Source organism: Chroicocephalus ridibundus, chromosome 26 (genome assembly GCF_963924245.1).
Source record: "Chroicocephalus ridibundus chromosome 26, bChrRid1.1, whole genome shotgun sequence".
NCBI classification, from domain to species: Eukaryota; Metazoa; Chordata; class Aves; order Charadriiformes; family Laridae; genus Chroicocephalus; species Chroicocephalus ridibundus.
In genome coordinates, this window is record NC_086309.1 from 258,652 (window position 1) to 274,685 (window position 16,034).

Here is a 16,034-nt window from a genome sequence, read left to right on the forward strand (position 1 = left end):
AGCGCCGTGGGGTTCTGCTTGCCTATGCACAAAAGAGACGGGCCTTGAAGGTAAAACAAGGTTATTGCAACGCAGAAGATTAACCCAAGCGTTTTTCCATCTGAGCAAGGAAGGGGGATAAATACCTGTGCCATGCGCAGGACTCGAGCACCTGAGTGGTCCTCCAGTCCGAGATCTCTAAATCATCTCAGTGCAAATTTTTACAGGTCACATCCAGCAAATACTATCTCGAGATCCTCAGGAAACCTGCTAGCCGTGAAAGACTTGGGTTCCTAATATTAAAAGTTTGGATTCTTATTTCTCTGTCCGTCCCCTAGTTTTATCCTTGCTCCTCGGGATCATCTAGTTTGTCAGGTAGATGTTTTCCTCTACATTTTAAAACTTGGGGGGATTATTGCTTACCAAAGTAGAAGACGGCCAAGAACATGAAATCAGTTGGCTTTGAGAAGTGTTTTAGTAGCACTTCGACGCATAAAGGGCTGTAGGTCTGAAGATCGTGTGCCGAAGGAGCACGAAGTCTTGAGCGTGTGCGATGTTTAGGGGAGGCTTTGTTGGGTGCTGACCGTTAATGGAATTTCAGACTTTCTCCACAATTTCTGCCTTCTCTTTGTGTGCCTGGGTTGCTGTGTCTCCCATAGAAGAGTTTTGGATGGAAATCGTTATTTTGGATAATTCTATTGGTTTACTTTGACCGTCTTAAATCTTTGTGGTGCTCACAAAGGATGACGCGTTAGTGCAAAGTATTTCTGGACTTGAGTATGACTTTCGGGAAGGAAATCACCTTCAGTGCTACTTAATTCCTCTGTAATCTCATCTCGCTGTGGACCTCAAACTCAGTATATTTTTCTCAAGCTCTTACAACCTCTTCATCTGAAACATTTCATTTTTCTTGCTGGCAGTCAAACGATTTGTTTTGTGTGAGTCTTCTTGCTTCGTTTTAATCCTTTTAATAGAATTAGAGTCCGGGTTCTTCAGATCTACAGAGCTGTTACAAGCCCTTGTAACCTTGCGAGTCCCACCTAAACAGTTACGAGTAGTGGACAGCAGAGACCAAATGTTAACGGCAGACATAAAAATGAAATATAACTTTTGGGAATTAGCACAGAGGATGTGCAGACGATTTGCCTGTGGTCTTGGGGGATAAACTAAGGATAACTCTTTCCCCCTGGATGTGGTCTTAGAGATAACTGTCATTTTCTAGAAGGTGACTTGCGTTTTTTGTGTTTGCTTAGCTTGTTCACAAGCAGGTTGGGAAATGCTGCACGCCACGCGTTTCCTGCCGACTTAATGAGCTGCGTCGTTCAAACGGTGATTTATTACAGGCTCTGTAGGTTTGAAAACGATGAACAAATATAACTTTTTGAACCACTGCTGGTAGTAAGGTGAGGTTTCGGTGGGGTGTAATGCACTCCCCTCTCCACGAGCTGTAGCGATGCCACGGTACAGTTGTCCTCCAGCACCTTGCTATTATCAAAATTCACATTAGTGTCATTGCCAAGCACAGACGTGGAGGAGTTGGTGTGCTTGAGGCATCCTGGCTCTGCTTTCTCCACTATTTCATCCCCTTTATTGATAACGGTCAAAGCAAGCAATAAGGGGATGCCGTAGATAGGCGTATTTTTGATTATTTTTTTTTTTTGGAGTCTGCCTTCCTCTTCCTGACTGTCCTGGTCTTGTTCGTTCTTCTGAATCTTGGACTTTAAATTCTGCTGCTGCTCGGTTGTTCCCAGCTCAGGCCACCCACTGCAGTTCATTGGCTTCCTTGGCAAGGCAATTAAACGGTCTGTCAGCCTTCGAAAAGGCCGCCGCTAAAATTTCACCCTGTTCAGATACGTCAGGAGTTTTGAGACCGGCAGATTATTGTTTTGTTTTGTTTTGTTTTTTTTAAGACGTTTCAAAATTCCTCCGCATTTTTTGCCTTCCCTGTGGCTGTGGTTTATGTTGCCATCTAGCTGTTGACTCGTGATAACCCTTTCTGCGTCTGCTAAATGGTGAAACGTCGAAGTTACATTGCAATTAAAAAATACGCAGCAGCCGCTCAGTGTCGGGGAGCGGCAATAGGGCTGAAAGTAAGTTCAAAATTGCGACACTTAATGCATCTGTGGTAATGATCCCCTGCAGTGGTATCTTGACGCTAATTAACCTTGCATTGAACTCACATTACTGGTAAAACTCTAAACCAAACCAAGAGATGAAGGGCGCAAAATCCACGATGCGGCAGGAGGCTGTCGGCAGTTTTTTAGGATGGAAGTTTCCTTTTTTATTTTTTTTATTTTTTTTTTTTTTTATTTCTTGGGGCTGTTTTGGTTGTCTGGGCACCTCCTTCCCAAGAGAATGGATGCCCCATCCCTGGAGGTGTTCAGGGCCAGGTTGGACGGAGCAACCTCTTCTAGTGGGAGTTGTTCCTGCCCAGGGCGGGGGGATTGGAACGAGATGATCTTTAAGGTGCCTTCTAACCCCAACCATTCTGTGATTCTGTGATAGTAGGAAGAAATTCCTTTGCTGTGAGGGCGGTGAGCCCCTGGCCCAGGCTGCCCAGAGAAGCTGTGGCTGCCCCATCCCTGGAGGGGTTCAAGGCCAGGTTGGACGGGGCTTGGGGCAACCTGGGCTGGTGGGAGGTGTCCCTGCCCAGGGCAGGGGGTGGGAACTGGACGATCTTTAAGGTCCCTTCTAACTCTAACCATTCTATGAAAACAGACAGGATCAATGCCGTTGTGTGCTTTGCTGAACCCTGAAAGACCTGTAGGACCTGCCTTTGCAGCCCTTTGGGGTTAGGATGATATTTGGCAATTGACTTCTACTTTTGGGCAGTTTTTGGTTTATTAACAGATTGTAGATGTTCAGGACCATGATTTCTACCACCCCTGTCCCATAACGATGAGGCACTGGAGTTTTTCTTCAAGTTTCTGGCCCGTGTATGTTCTCCTGGAGAACTCTTCATTTCTGTAGTAGCATAAAACTAACAGAATCACTGACTAAATTCCCAGAGTTATACGCACAACAAGATGAGAAGGAAAACAGCTTCCAGGGTCCATAAATAAAAGTGAATCTCTCTTGCTGCGCTGTAAGATGGTGAATGGCTCTGTCTGCTGGTGGCAAGGTGAAGATTTTTGTTGCCTGCAACAAGCGCTAAAATCTCGTTGCTTGGCATCTCCCTTAGTACTGATTTTAAAAGCAGCCCTCGCCAAGCATCAGATCATTAATTCAGCTAGTAACTTCCCACTTTATAACCCTTAGGACATTTTTTTTTTTTTTTTATGTCGCCCTACCAAGACACATGATGCGAAGATAAATAAAGCAGAGGGATGAGCTCTGTTTTTTTTTAAATAACTTCAAGGGAAGCAGGAAGGAAGAAGAACTGGAAAAGTGGGAAAGAAATAGGGAAACTGTTACGTGCTGTGAGTAGTCCCCAAAACCCAAGTCACCATTCACACCATCAGGTCCAGGTGTGACTACAGCCGCCCATCCGCACCGACCACTTGTCCCTCAACGGGAAGGAGAAGGGACAGATTCTTTTGCACGGAATTGCAGCTAAACGAGGAAATTCCCACCTCGAGGGCCGCTGCTTCGTTAGAAACCAGCTCCGCAGAAGTCTCGAGCATGATTTAATTTCTGTTAAGTAGGTACAGCGCTTTAACTAGGCCAGTACTTCTGGATTTTGGGGAACGTTGGTCCAGGTTTGCTGTCGAACAGAACGTACTACTTCCGCGTGATACCTGGCGGGATGCTGAATTTTGGACCAGAGAGACTCCAGCACTTCTCAGGTGTTAAATTGGACGGATTCTCGAGGGAAATGCCCAGGTACTGGTTAGTTTGAAATATAGTCAATGTAATAGTCAATATTAATAGCCTGGCATTCGGAGCTGGTTTATGAGTGCTGGTGTGCATGGTGTGGTAGATCTATATTCATTTTATCTCCTTAGCTTTCTCCTTGGGCACTTGGGGTACGTAAACTTGTTTTATGTAGGGCTGGAGGGGACCTTTGAAGAGCAACTAGTCCAACCCCCCTGCCGTGGGCAGGAGACATCTTCAACTAGATCAGGGTCGCTCAGAGCCCCGTCCAACCTGACCTGGAATGTTTCCAGGGACGGGGCATCCACCACCTCTCTGGGCAACTTGGGCCAGGGTTTCACCACCCTCAGCGTAAAATATTTCTTCCCTATATCTAGGCTAGGTGTTCGAGCCTGTATTGCTCTATCCGCAACTCTTAATTTCTGGAGAAAAACAGTCAACAATTTTTGGCTGGTTTAGAAGAGGAGCTTCTATGAAGATTACGCTGAGATTGGGTACCCTTTCTAATTTGCTGAACCATTCGGTGTTCAGTCCTTGCAGCTGCTGCCTCCGCTGCAATCTCGACACTCCTAATGCTTCTGACAAAGTGCAATTCTGGAAGAGAACACAACCTCTTAATTTCGGGATGGATGGCCTCTTCGGTATGTCCATGGCACTGCGTTGTGAATCTGAATGGATTCTCCATCACCTTGAGGACTCTGTATTGAAGTGAACCACTAATCAGCCTCTCCCTTATGAGGGAAGGCTGAGAGAGCTGGGACTCTTTAGCCTGGAGAAGAGAAGGCTGAGGGGAGACCTTATTAATGTTGACAAGTATCTAAAGGGTGGGTTTAAGGAAGATGGAGCCAGACTCTTTTTGGTGGTTCCCAGGGACAGGGCGAGGGGTAACGGGCACAAGCTGGAACATAGGAAGGTCCGATCAAATATGAGAAGAAACTTCTTTATGGTGAGGGTGACGGAGCACTGGAACAGCCTGCCCAGGGAGGTGGTTGAGTCCCCGTCCCTAGAGGTATTTAAGAAACGTCTAGATTTGGCACTTCAGGGCACGCTCTAGTGGCAGAGATTGTAGATTGGTGGGGTATTTTGTGTGTGTATGGTTGGACTCAAAGGTCCTTTCCAACCATGAAGATTCTATGATTCTGTGTGCTCTGGGCAATCCTGCTTTAGCAGGGGAGTGGGACTAGGTGATCTCTAGAAGTCCCTTCCAACTCTGAAAATTCTGCGATTCTGTAATGAAAGTGCAGGAGACTCCCAAAAAGCAGCACAGAGTGGTACAGGTTCGACACTCAACTTGAAGGTCACTTTGAAGGAAGAAAAGCTTAAGCCTCCCCCCTTTCCATTACGATAGGAGCCCTTTTATATTTAATTTAGGCGTTAGAGCTGTGTTCTCCTATTTGGTCATCCACACAAATTAAAATAACAGTAAAATCCCCCTTAAAAAAAAAAAAAAAAAGTTTCCACTGTTCTGAAACTACTGTCTCTTCAGTTTCCAGGGATGGGCGTTTCACGGTTAAGTTCATATGAAAGAAAACAATCTCCCTTTAGAGCAAGAAGGCAATTTTTGGAGAACCAGGATGTTGACCTAAATAGCAACTGGAACACACAAAGTGCTTCAATTAGAAAAGGCAATAGCCACCACAGCCAGGATGAATAGTCCCCTAGACTAATACTGTGTTAAGGTCATCTACACCTATTTTGTTGCCATCAGGTAATGAGATTTGGCATTTTGTGTTTTAATATTTGCTTTCTGTGCTCACAGCGTTGCTTCGTTTGGCAGCCTGGGTTTTTGGGAAGTTGTCAGTAGGTTTCGTGGTGCAGAAAATGGCTTTAAAAAAAACCCTCCTGTGTTCTCCGCCGGGTACGTTGGGCAAACCTTGCCCCGGCGTATGCAGGTCTCCAAGGGAAACGCCGCTTCGCGGCGAGCAAACGGGCACGGTTGCAAGGGCGCTTTGTCAGCGGTGACACGAAACTGTGTTATGTACAGTCCTACCTGCCTCATCTTGGGTGCGGATATTGTAATTCTTCGGGAAAGATGCTCCAGATGTGGATAGAAGGCGGCTGAGGTCAATTAGAGCAACCTGCAGCGGACATTCCAGGAAAAGTTCATGCATCCAGTGACCGAAATGGGTTGATATTTGGACTCTTTCCCACCTTCTATTTTTACTTGTGTTTCTGGGGGCTTTGCGTGCAAAGGATTTACACGCTTCTCTGGCATGCTCGCCAAAACCTGGGAGGGTGTACGTGTTAGGTACCGCAAAGGAATTGAACCATGAATAATTCAGTTTGTTATTCATCCCTTACTCCAGTTTGGGGTAATCAATTCACCAGAATGGACTTCATTTTACAAAATCGTCTCAATAAACCACCAGAAAAATTACTACCCCGGTACTGTCTGTTAAAAATCTGCGATCCTGCTAAAAATCTGCAATCCTACAAGGTTTGGAACACCCCTACAGAGCGTTAATGAAAGAGGAAAAGTTTATGCGTTCTTAGAGGCTCTGGTCAGACGTGGTACCTGCAGGTCACATATTCCATCCGTGAATAAAATATACCTACAAGTTTTGCGCTGGCAGTTGTTGCAGAAGTACTGTGTCGTTCTTTGGCTTTTCATTTCAAAGCAAGATGGATCAAGGAGAAACGAATTAAGTGAGAGAAAAAGACAGCAAAGGATTCCTTAAGCTTATTCCCAAAGGAGCGCCCCGCACTTCACTGCATTTGGCTTTTTTAAGTTGCTGCCGCTGCTACTTTTCTGACCCTGGGGAGCGCGTGTTGCTTCAGTTCCTGGTTCTTCCTCCAGTTAAATCTCAGCAATTATGCATTTGTTCACCGCTTCTAATGCACTTCGTATTTCTGCTCTGCAGAGAGGGTTAGGAGTGGTTTTTTAGAGCCTCCAAGACCACAGAGCGTTAAAGATTAATTCATGATCTGGATGAAGGGATCGAATGCGCCCTCAGTAAGTTCGCAGATGACACTAAACTGGGCGGGCGTGTTGATCTGCTTGAGGGTAGGTTGGCTCTGCAGAGGGACCTGAACAGGCTGGACCGATGGGCTGAGACCAATGGTATGAGGTTCAACAAGGCCAAATGCCGGGTCCTGCACTTGGGACACAGCAACTCCATGCAGCGCTACAGGATTGGGGCAGAATGGCTCGAAAGCAGCTCGACAGAAAAGGACCTGGGGGTGTTGGTGGACAGCCGGCTGAATATGAGCCAGCAGTGTGCCCAGGTGGCCAAGAAGGCCAACAGTATCCTGGCCTGTATCAGGAATAGTGTGGTGAGCTGGACTAGGGAAGTGATCATCCCCCTGTGCTGGGCACTGGTGAGGCCCCACCTCGAGTACTGCCTTCAGTTTTGGGCCCCTCGCTACAAGAGGGACATTGAGGTGTTGGAGCGTGTCCAGAGAAGGGCTACAAAGCTGGTGAGGGGTCTGGAGGACAAACCTTATGAGGAACGACTGAGGGAGCTGGGGGTGTTTAGCCTGGAGAAGAGGAGGCTGAGGGGAGACCTCATCACCCTCTGCAACTACCTGAAAGGAGGTTGTAGAGAGATGGGGGCTGACCTCTTCTCCCTGGCGACAAGTGATAGGACGAGAGGGAACGGGTTCAAGTTACGTCAGGGGAGGTTTAGATTGGATATTAGGAAACATTTTTTCACTGAAAGGGTTATTAAACATTGGAATAGGCTGCCCAGGGAGGTGGTGGATTCACCATCCCTGGAGGTGTTTAAAAAAAGGGTAGATGGGGCACTGAGGGACATGGTTTAGAAGTGGCTCTTGTCAGGGTAGGCTAAAGGTTGGACTCGATGATCTTAAAGGTCCCTTCCAACCTCAGCAATTCTATGATTCTGTGATCAGCTGGTTTGGGTGTTTTGTTGTTAGCCAAAACTCTTGAGAATGTTTAGGAAACTTAGTTAGAAACCTGTGATAGTTGGAAACCTGCATAAAAGCTTAATTTCCTAATGTCTGCTAAACTAGAGTTATCTGGACTAGCACAACAGAATTGTACGTGAATAGAGCAAAAAGGGGCTGGAGCTTTCTGATTGTTATCTCGCAGCAGTGAGCAGCTCGGATTTCCATAACGCTTTTCACAAAGTGGAACATCTTGTAGTGCTTTGCAAAGCGTTTAATTACCGGCGATGCTGACGCTTCACTTCTCTGGCCCGGCGTTTAAAGGTGGTATCAGAAAAAAAAAAACCACTATTCTTTATGTTTTCAGTAGTAATGTTTGGAAAACTTTGAGCTTCCAAGAGCCAAGCCTAAACTTCTGCAAGGTCAAAAAATCCCAGAGGCATTTGTGGTTGAGTTCCACCATACCCTTGTATTCCTCTAGCACTATTTTAATTAGGGGAGGAAGGTTATGATGAAGTATGCTTTTAACGGCTAGTCTCTGAAGTGCTAAAACACTTCTGCGGGAAAGGGGGTTGTGTTGTATGCGCTTTTCGCTTTTCTGCTTTCCAGCGTGAGGATTAAGAAAGCGGTGGTGTAAACACAGCAGGCAGTTTGTGCTCAAAAAAAACCCCCCAACACCACCTGTACAAAGTGTTGCGCTGTAAAGCCATGGAAAGGAGAAACCTTAATTCGGCATTGGGATCAAAGAATCACAGAATGGTTTGGGTTGGAGGGGGACCTTTGAAGACCATCTTGTCCAAGCCCCTTGCCATGGGCAGGGACATCTTCAACTAGACCAGGTTGCTCCGAGCCCCATCCAACCAGACCTGGAATGTCTCCAAGGATGGGGCATCTCCCACCTCTCTGGGCAACCTGGGCCAGGGGCTCACCACCGTCAGAGTACGGAATTTCTTCCTAATGTCTCATCTCAATCTCCCCTCTTTCAGTGTAAAACCGTTCCCCCTCATCCTATGGCTCCCCTCCCTGCTCCAGAGTCCCTCCCCATCTCTCCTGGAGCCCCTTTAGGGACTGGAAGGGGCTCTGAGGTCTCCCCGGAGCCTTCTCTTCTCCAGGCTGAACCCCCCCAGCTCTCTCAGCCTGTCCTCACAGCAGAGGGGCTCCAGCCCTCTGATCATCTCCGTGGCCTCCTCTGGACCTGCTCCAACAGGCCAATGTCCTCCTTATGTTGGGGGCCTTCTATTTTGACCCACTCCAACAGGACCATGTGTTTTCTGTGCTGAGATCCTGCTCATCTCCATGTGGAATATAGCCAGGAGAGGTTGAACGTCTCCTTGGAGGAGGCAGAGGGTCCTGCTGGTCTCTACCACCCTGCTGGTAAGATCTGGTGTGCTGCCGTTGGCTACGCGATGGCGTCAAGAGCGGTGCAGAGAGGTTTCCTCTGATACATGAGGTTTCGAAGGTAAAAACCAACACCTGTCAGGAATGGTTCAGGCGTAGTTGATCTTCCCCATGCATAAAACCAGACCTTGTCAGCGAAATAAAACATTTATGGGGAAAGGGAGAGAATTTACAAATACCATGAGAGCCATACAGCAGCGTACTTAATGGCCGAGAGGTGGGACAGACCTGCTGTGCGTTATATGGCGGGCAAAAGAGTGTTTCCCAACGAATGCCAGTTCCCTGTGGGTGGGAAATCTGCTAAATAATGATGCCTGCGGAGCCGGACTCGCTTTTGCCTGCCAGATGCTGGAGAGAAAATAGAGCTTCCTGGTGCTTATGTGGTCTTTGTGTGCTGGACAATTCCAGATTGTCTTCTGTTTTCCATGTCAATCCACGTACCGTAGAGTCTTTTGGGAGAATGAGAGTGTTGAGACCCTCATTCAGTATTTATAGCGCTGCTTGCTCTTGCCCTGAGACAGCAGCTCATTTTCCCCTTGGATTAGGTAAGTTCTTGACATTGGAAATCATTGTGTATTATTATCTTTTTTAATGTTGTGGATTATTTTTTTTATTTTTTTTTTTTGGTGGTGTTGACTACCTCTTCCGATTTAACTGGAATAAGGTGTTTAACGGAGATGACTTAGATGTACTCATTTATGCACAACATAAACAGCTTTAAGGTGTACCTACAGCTAATTTCTAGAAGAACCAGGTGGGGCATGACGTAACCGGGGGATATTAAGTGAGAGGCCCTCTCCAGCTCTTTTCTGAGGCGCTGGCTTGACCTCAAATAAAGAGAAGAACTATGTCGCGTTTAAAAAAAAATAAAAAAATAAGTAAGTGAACGAATAAGCCCGTATTTGGATACAAACACTTGTAAACCACGTTCAGACAGGCTCACTGAGCACTGATTAAACATTCACTGCCGACGTTCAGCAGCGCGCTTCTCATTTCTATAAATACTTTGTCTCCAAGCGCTCTCATTTAAGGAATTTCTCTGGTGGTGGTGGTGGTGGGGAAATAATAAAATAAATCCCTTTTAGCTACACCGGAGCTCTGCAGAAACAGCTACTGTAGATGGCGGGCGATTAATTAACCGCTTGAACCCATCCCGTGCTCCTGCGAAGGGTGGCGATCAAGCGGGTTTCAGTCGGCGTTTCTTAGCCCTGTTCTGAGATGGAAGCTTTTTTATTTGTTTATTACCGCTCGGGTCGTAAAGACAAACTACCTCATCGCGGAGAGGCTGCCGTCCTCTGCTGCAGAAATCAAGATAAGCCACAAACCCAGAGTTAATTGGCCCTCGTAAATAGTCTTCCTTCCCCGGCGGCTCCTGTGGTGCGTATTGTGCACACCAGCAGCAAGAAGACATTATGGAATTTTATAATCCAATTTGAAATAGTTTAAAAAAAAAAAACCCAAACAAACAAAACAAAACAAAAAAACCACAACAAAGCCCCCAACAAAACCTAAACCGCAGGTTTTGTTTTGCCTTTCTTTCTGTTTCAAATCCTCTTCCCGCTCCTCGTCGTTTTTAATTCTGGTAGTAAGCAAAGCTCTGGCAGACTAGAGACAACACGTATCTCCTGCGTGATAAAGTCGGATTTGAGACCGGTCTTTTTTTGGCTGCTCTGGAGTAAATTTTGCATTTCAGTAATTTATTTTATTTTAATTTTTTCCTCCCTCCAGTTTTTGACGTTGTTGGTAGGACCCCGTTGCCATCTTGTCACATTGGCAGGACGCAAACGGACTTATCGTCTGGCAATCTCGACTTTTACCAACGTCTCTCTCTACTTCGGTCCTTTTTGGAGGAGCAGGAGCATTTCGCACACGAGAGGCTCTCTAGGGGCCAAGAGTGAGTTGCTTTTCTAGCCAGCGTTGGGTTTTGTCTCCTCTAGAGCAGATGCTCGTGTGATTAGAGAGGCTCGTTCCCTTTCTGTGGAAGGCAGCAGATCTTGCCAAATGTCTGTCCATCTGTCTTGTCAGAGCACTCGAGTCTTCTTGTGTAGGAAGAAAGAAAAAAAATAAAAAAATAAAAAAACCCACAGAAATACCCCTCTTAAATCTGCTCTTCAGCTGCAAAGCCGAAAAATCAGCATTGTATCTGAGGGATGCTTAGTGGTCAGGAATTAACTGTGATACAGACCTGTCGCCTCTTCTCTGGTAGGGGGGTCATTTGCATGGGATTCGTATTTCAAAAAGGAAAAGAATAGCCTTTTAAGCAGATTATCGTCTAATTAAATATTTAACATTTATTTCTGAAGGGAGCGGTGGTAACTTCTGACGCTCAGTTTGTCACAGCCTTTGAGGAGCTTGATTTTTTTTTTTTTTTTTTTTTCCCCCCCCTCCCCCAAATGCTTCTGAATCCTTTATCTACAAAGGTCAAAGTGACACTTCACATGCTAGTTTCTTTTATTTCCCCACTCTGCTGTGTCTTTCGTGTTTCGAACAAAAATGTCAGTCTAGATTAACTTTTGGCATCCTCTTTGTCCTTCAAAGGAGGCGTGTTAGCGTTTCAACATGCTTTGGCCAGTGACAAATGCAGTGTAAGCTGGGACGAAACTCACGCACGCCACCCGTGGGGGAACATTAACTACCTTCTTGAAGGTTTTTAGTTTGTATGGATGTCTGAAGTGTGTGTTAATTGCCTTCATAAATTTTTCAAACTAATATATCATAGAAGGGTTAGAGTTAGGAGGGACCTTAAAGATCACCCAGTGCCACCCCCTGCCCTGGGCAGGGACACCTCCCACCAGACCAGGTTGCCCCAAGCCCCCTCCAACCTGGCCTTGAACCCCTCCAGGGATGGGGCAGCCACAGCTTCTCTGGGCAACCTGGGCCAGGGGCTCAGCGCCCTCACAGGGAGGCATTTCCTCCTGATCTCTCGCCCAAATCTCCCCTCTATCAGTTCGAAGCCATTCCCCCTCGTCCATGGCTCCCCTCCCTGCTCCAGAGTCCCTCCCCATCTCTCCTGGAGCCCCTTTAGGGACTGGAAGGGGCTCCGAGGTCTCCCCGCAGCCTTCTCTTCTCCAGGCTGAACCCCCCCAGCTCTCTCAGCCTGTCCTCACAGCAGAGGGGCTCCAGCCCTCCCAGCATCTCCGGGGCCTCCTCCGGCCCCGCTCCAACAGCTCCGTGTCCTTCTGCTGTTGGTGCCCCAGCGCTGGAGGCAGCACTGCGGGGGGGTCTCCCCCGAGCGGAGCAGAGGGGCGGAATCCCCCCCCTCGCCCTGCTGCCCACGCTGCTGGGGATGCAGCCCGGGATGGGGGGGGCTTTCTGGGCTGCCAGCGCACGTTGTCGGCTCGTGTGGAGCTTCTCACCCACCAACACCCCCAAGTCCTTCTCCTCAGGGCTGCTCTCCAGCCGTTCTCCTCCCAGCCTGGATTTGTGCTTGGGGTTGCCATGACCCAGGTGCAGGACCCTGCACTTGGCCTGGTTGAACTTCTCCACCTCTCCAGCCTGTCCAGGTCCCTCTGGATGGCATCCCCTCCCTCCAGCACGTCGACCATGACACGCAGCTTGGTGTCATCAGCAAACTCACTGAGGCTGCTCTTGATCCCACTGTCCATGTCACCGACAAAGACGTTGAACAGTGCCGGTGTGCGTGTTCGTGGGTGTATATATTTCTCCAGCAAGCTCCGTTTGGATCAAATTGCTTCCATGCACATCTTTGCCTCCTGCAGCAGCCTTGCTACAAGGATTTTGTATCTGCGGCACAAATATTCTTCTTGAGCACCATCTCAGTTATTAGGGCAAATTAAGAATGCTGATAAAGGCCATGCAATACGTTCCACTTGTAGCATGGGCCGATTAACAAGCAGCACACTGGATCATGAACGGTCTCTATAGCCTTACGTTAATCAAGGGAAATACTCCGTCGCTTCATGGCACGGTGCAGTTAGGTGGTGAGATGCACTTAAACGCAACAATTTTAAAGGACTTTTTGATGTCGGGCTGGTCTGAGGCAAACGGCAAAGTGCCGCGTGTAGGAGAACCGAAGAGGTTTTCATTCCGGCCATCCCGGGACAATTGCTAGAAGGTATTCGCCAACCCTCTGCGGTTTTGGGCTAAAGCATTTGGCAGTCGAGGAGAAAATAAGATGAGTGCGCAATTATCACAAAGGCTCCCCTTGCACTTTTATAAGTCTAATTTTAGACTTCTGGGTAGGGGACAGTGTGGTGCCGGTATTCATATCTGCCCTATGTCCATGTTTACAAGGAGCTTGTTTCTTACTGCTGTGCTGGTTGAGCTGGCATCCCCTGACACGTGTGCTCAGCCAGGAGTTTTTCCTACAGATTTCAGCTTTTTGCGGCACCTGCAGCTTTCTGATTTGCTGCATTAACCAGGGAAGGTGGTGTGAGAGAGAGAGGGAGATCCTGCTTCAAGCTCATAGAAGAAATCGTGAGCCAGGAGGAACGGAACACACCGTAAGCATTGCACAATTGTTCTCAACAATTGCAATTTAAAAAAAAAAAAAAGAAGAAAAAAGGCGTTAATCTTGACGCAGAGGGGTTTATAAGTCTCTTTGGAAACTGCTGCATGCTGGGCAAGAATGCTTGGCTTTGTGATAGCGTTTCATTACTTTGTGCCGCACAGGACCAAGACGGGCTTTTTGTTTTCTTCTCCCAGCTCTCCTGCCGATTTCAGCCCCAACAGAGGGTAGAGGTGATGGGGAACCGCCGAATAAAGCCCGAATGTTGCGCTTGCGTTGGAAAAGCGGAGTCCTAATAACACGTTGCGTGCGTTTTGCTGGTTGTCCTCCACCCTGCCTTGCCTGCCGCGCTCTCTGCGGGCGGTGGATTCTCTCTTCATGGCAGCAGTAGAGCGTTGTGGGGCAAAGCGAGTAGGAATTTGGGGTGCTGCTTTGATAAAGACGTTATTACGTGGTTTTCCTTAAGCAGAAAAGGAAGACGTGGAGTGGTACAAACTAAGCAGTCATCTGGCTTATAGTCAAAATCTTTGCTTGTCTCTGGGCTGGTCGTGCCTGGGCTGGGTCCCAAAGCGAGGGGTGCACCCGACGTTCAGAGGAAGGTGCTTCGCTTCTACCTGATACCCTTTCCAGCCCCCAACAGTGGTTCTCTCTAGATACTGCCTCCTCAGAAATGCTCAGAGATAAAGGCGGGTGCGTGCTCTGGAGGGATGCAACAGCAATTGAGAGGGAGAGCAGGAACGTAGTGCTGCCGGTGTTCAGCAGGAGAGACTTCCCGGTGGCTAACGAAATGGCTCTCAGCGATGCGTCGCAGGGATCCGCTGATAAAGCGCGCTTCATTGGATCGCAGGAGAGCCTTTCCATCCCCCTAGACTGATTTTTTTTTTTTTTTTTTTTCTCAAATATACCCCTGTCAGTGCCAGCAACAAGTGAGTTGTTCAAATGCATCAATACTAAACGAATCGGAACGTTCCCATAAATTCCTCAAATGCAAATGCGCAGGACCGCAGTGTAAGCGTAGGAAATTTTCTTCCCTTTTAGGCAAAGACATTTATTTAAAGCCTTGCTAAAACGGTTTAAAGCAGCCTCCTTGTTCTTAAGGACTAAATTTTGGCCACCCACACAGGGGTAACTTGATTTATTTTGCAGTGTGTAAAGATGAAAGGAATTGCATAAAAAAAACCCAAACCAAACCAAAAAAACCCCCCAAAACTTGATGTTATGTTGATGTCAGCTCCCAAGTCCGGAGTTGGGACGGAGGAGAGTTATTAGCTTTACAACCATTGCACTGAGATCCACTGCTCAGTGACTAAGCTTCCATCAGCTACTGGGAAGAAGGGAAGTTTGGGAAGAACGGAATATTTCTGCGGAAAAAGAGACATCTTTTTCTATGCAGCCCGCTTTCTTCACATTGAACCAAAAGGTGATTTTCATCTGAATATTATTCTTTTGTTAACGCACTGTCTACAAATACTATCATCTCTTTGTCAGAGTAATGACATACCTGCCTGCGTACGTACCGAGCGTGCAATTTTATGCTTGTTAGACTTTGAATGGTGGGAACGGTGGTGGCATGGGATTTGTAATGAAATTATTGTCTGCCAGCCTTGTTATAAGTGTCATTAGCTGTCATCAATTGTAAAACATTTTGGGCTGGTTAAAGAGTCGAAACAGTGGAGTTGGTAACACTTCGTGTGGAACATCTTCCCGTAGCAAATGCCTATTAGTAGTAGGTGGACACTTCATTACTTGGTGTTTCGCTTCATAAAAATCCCACTTTTCCCTCTTTCAGTAATGGGAGAGAGAAGGGCTGATGCGTAATGGTTTCTTGTTGAGCAGGCAGCACCGTGACACCTACTATCACAATCCGACGTTGATTCAACAGTGACTCAAAGCGAAGAGCGCTCCAACCTGAGTCATCCGCAGCATCTCCTACAGCCGATCCTTATGCTCATCTCGGTGGGTTCCCATGCGCGCTTGGCCGCCGGACAGGGCTGTTTGGTTTGAGGTTGTAACTCACGTGGCACGGACGCCGTGCTGACGCTTTAAGGGGACGCTGGGAATTGCTGAGAAATGCTTTCTAAGTAGAGGCAGCGGATGGCACTGGGAGAATTATAGAATCGTAGGGTGGGAAGGGCCCTCTGGAGATCTTCTAGTCCATCCCCCCTGCCAGAGCAGGGTCACCCAGAGCAGGTGGCACAGGAACGCGTCCAGGCGGGTTCGGGATGTCTCCGGAGACGGAGACTCCCCCACCTCTCTGGGCAGCCTGTGCCAGGGCTCTGCCACCCTCAGGGTAAAGAAGTTCCTCCTCATGTTGAGGTGGAACTTCCCATGCTCAAGTTTGTGCCCGTTACCCCTTGTCCTGTCCCCGGGCACCACTGAAAAGATCCTGGCCCCATCCTCCTGACATCCCCCATTTCAGTATTTATAAGCGTCGATAAGATCCCCCCTCAGCCGTCTTTTTTCCAGCCTGAAGAGACCCAAATCCCTCGGCCTTTCTCCATCAGGGAGGTGTTGCAGCCCCCTCAGCATC

At 47.6% G+C, this 16,034-nt stretch overlaps 1 protein-coding gene across 6 annotated transcripts in view; it reads left to right on the plus strand.

Annotated features, from left to right (window-relative positions):
* LOC134507687 (leucine-rich repeat and fibronectin type III domain-containing protein 1-like protein) overlaps positions 1-16,034 on the plus strand; it is a 71,046-nt gene that overhangs the window by 21,318 nt on the left and 33,694 nt on the right. For 2 of the 6 annotated variants that reach the window (XM_063318484.1, XM_063318485.1), the window contains exon 2: positions 15,341-15,460. The exons of the other annotated variants lie outside the window; for them this stretch is intronic. The gene's annotated coding sequence lies outside the window, so the exon portion shown is untranslated. The remainder of the gene's footprint in view (positions 1-15,340; positions 15,461-16,034) is intronic. 6 annotated transcript variants of the gene reach the window in all.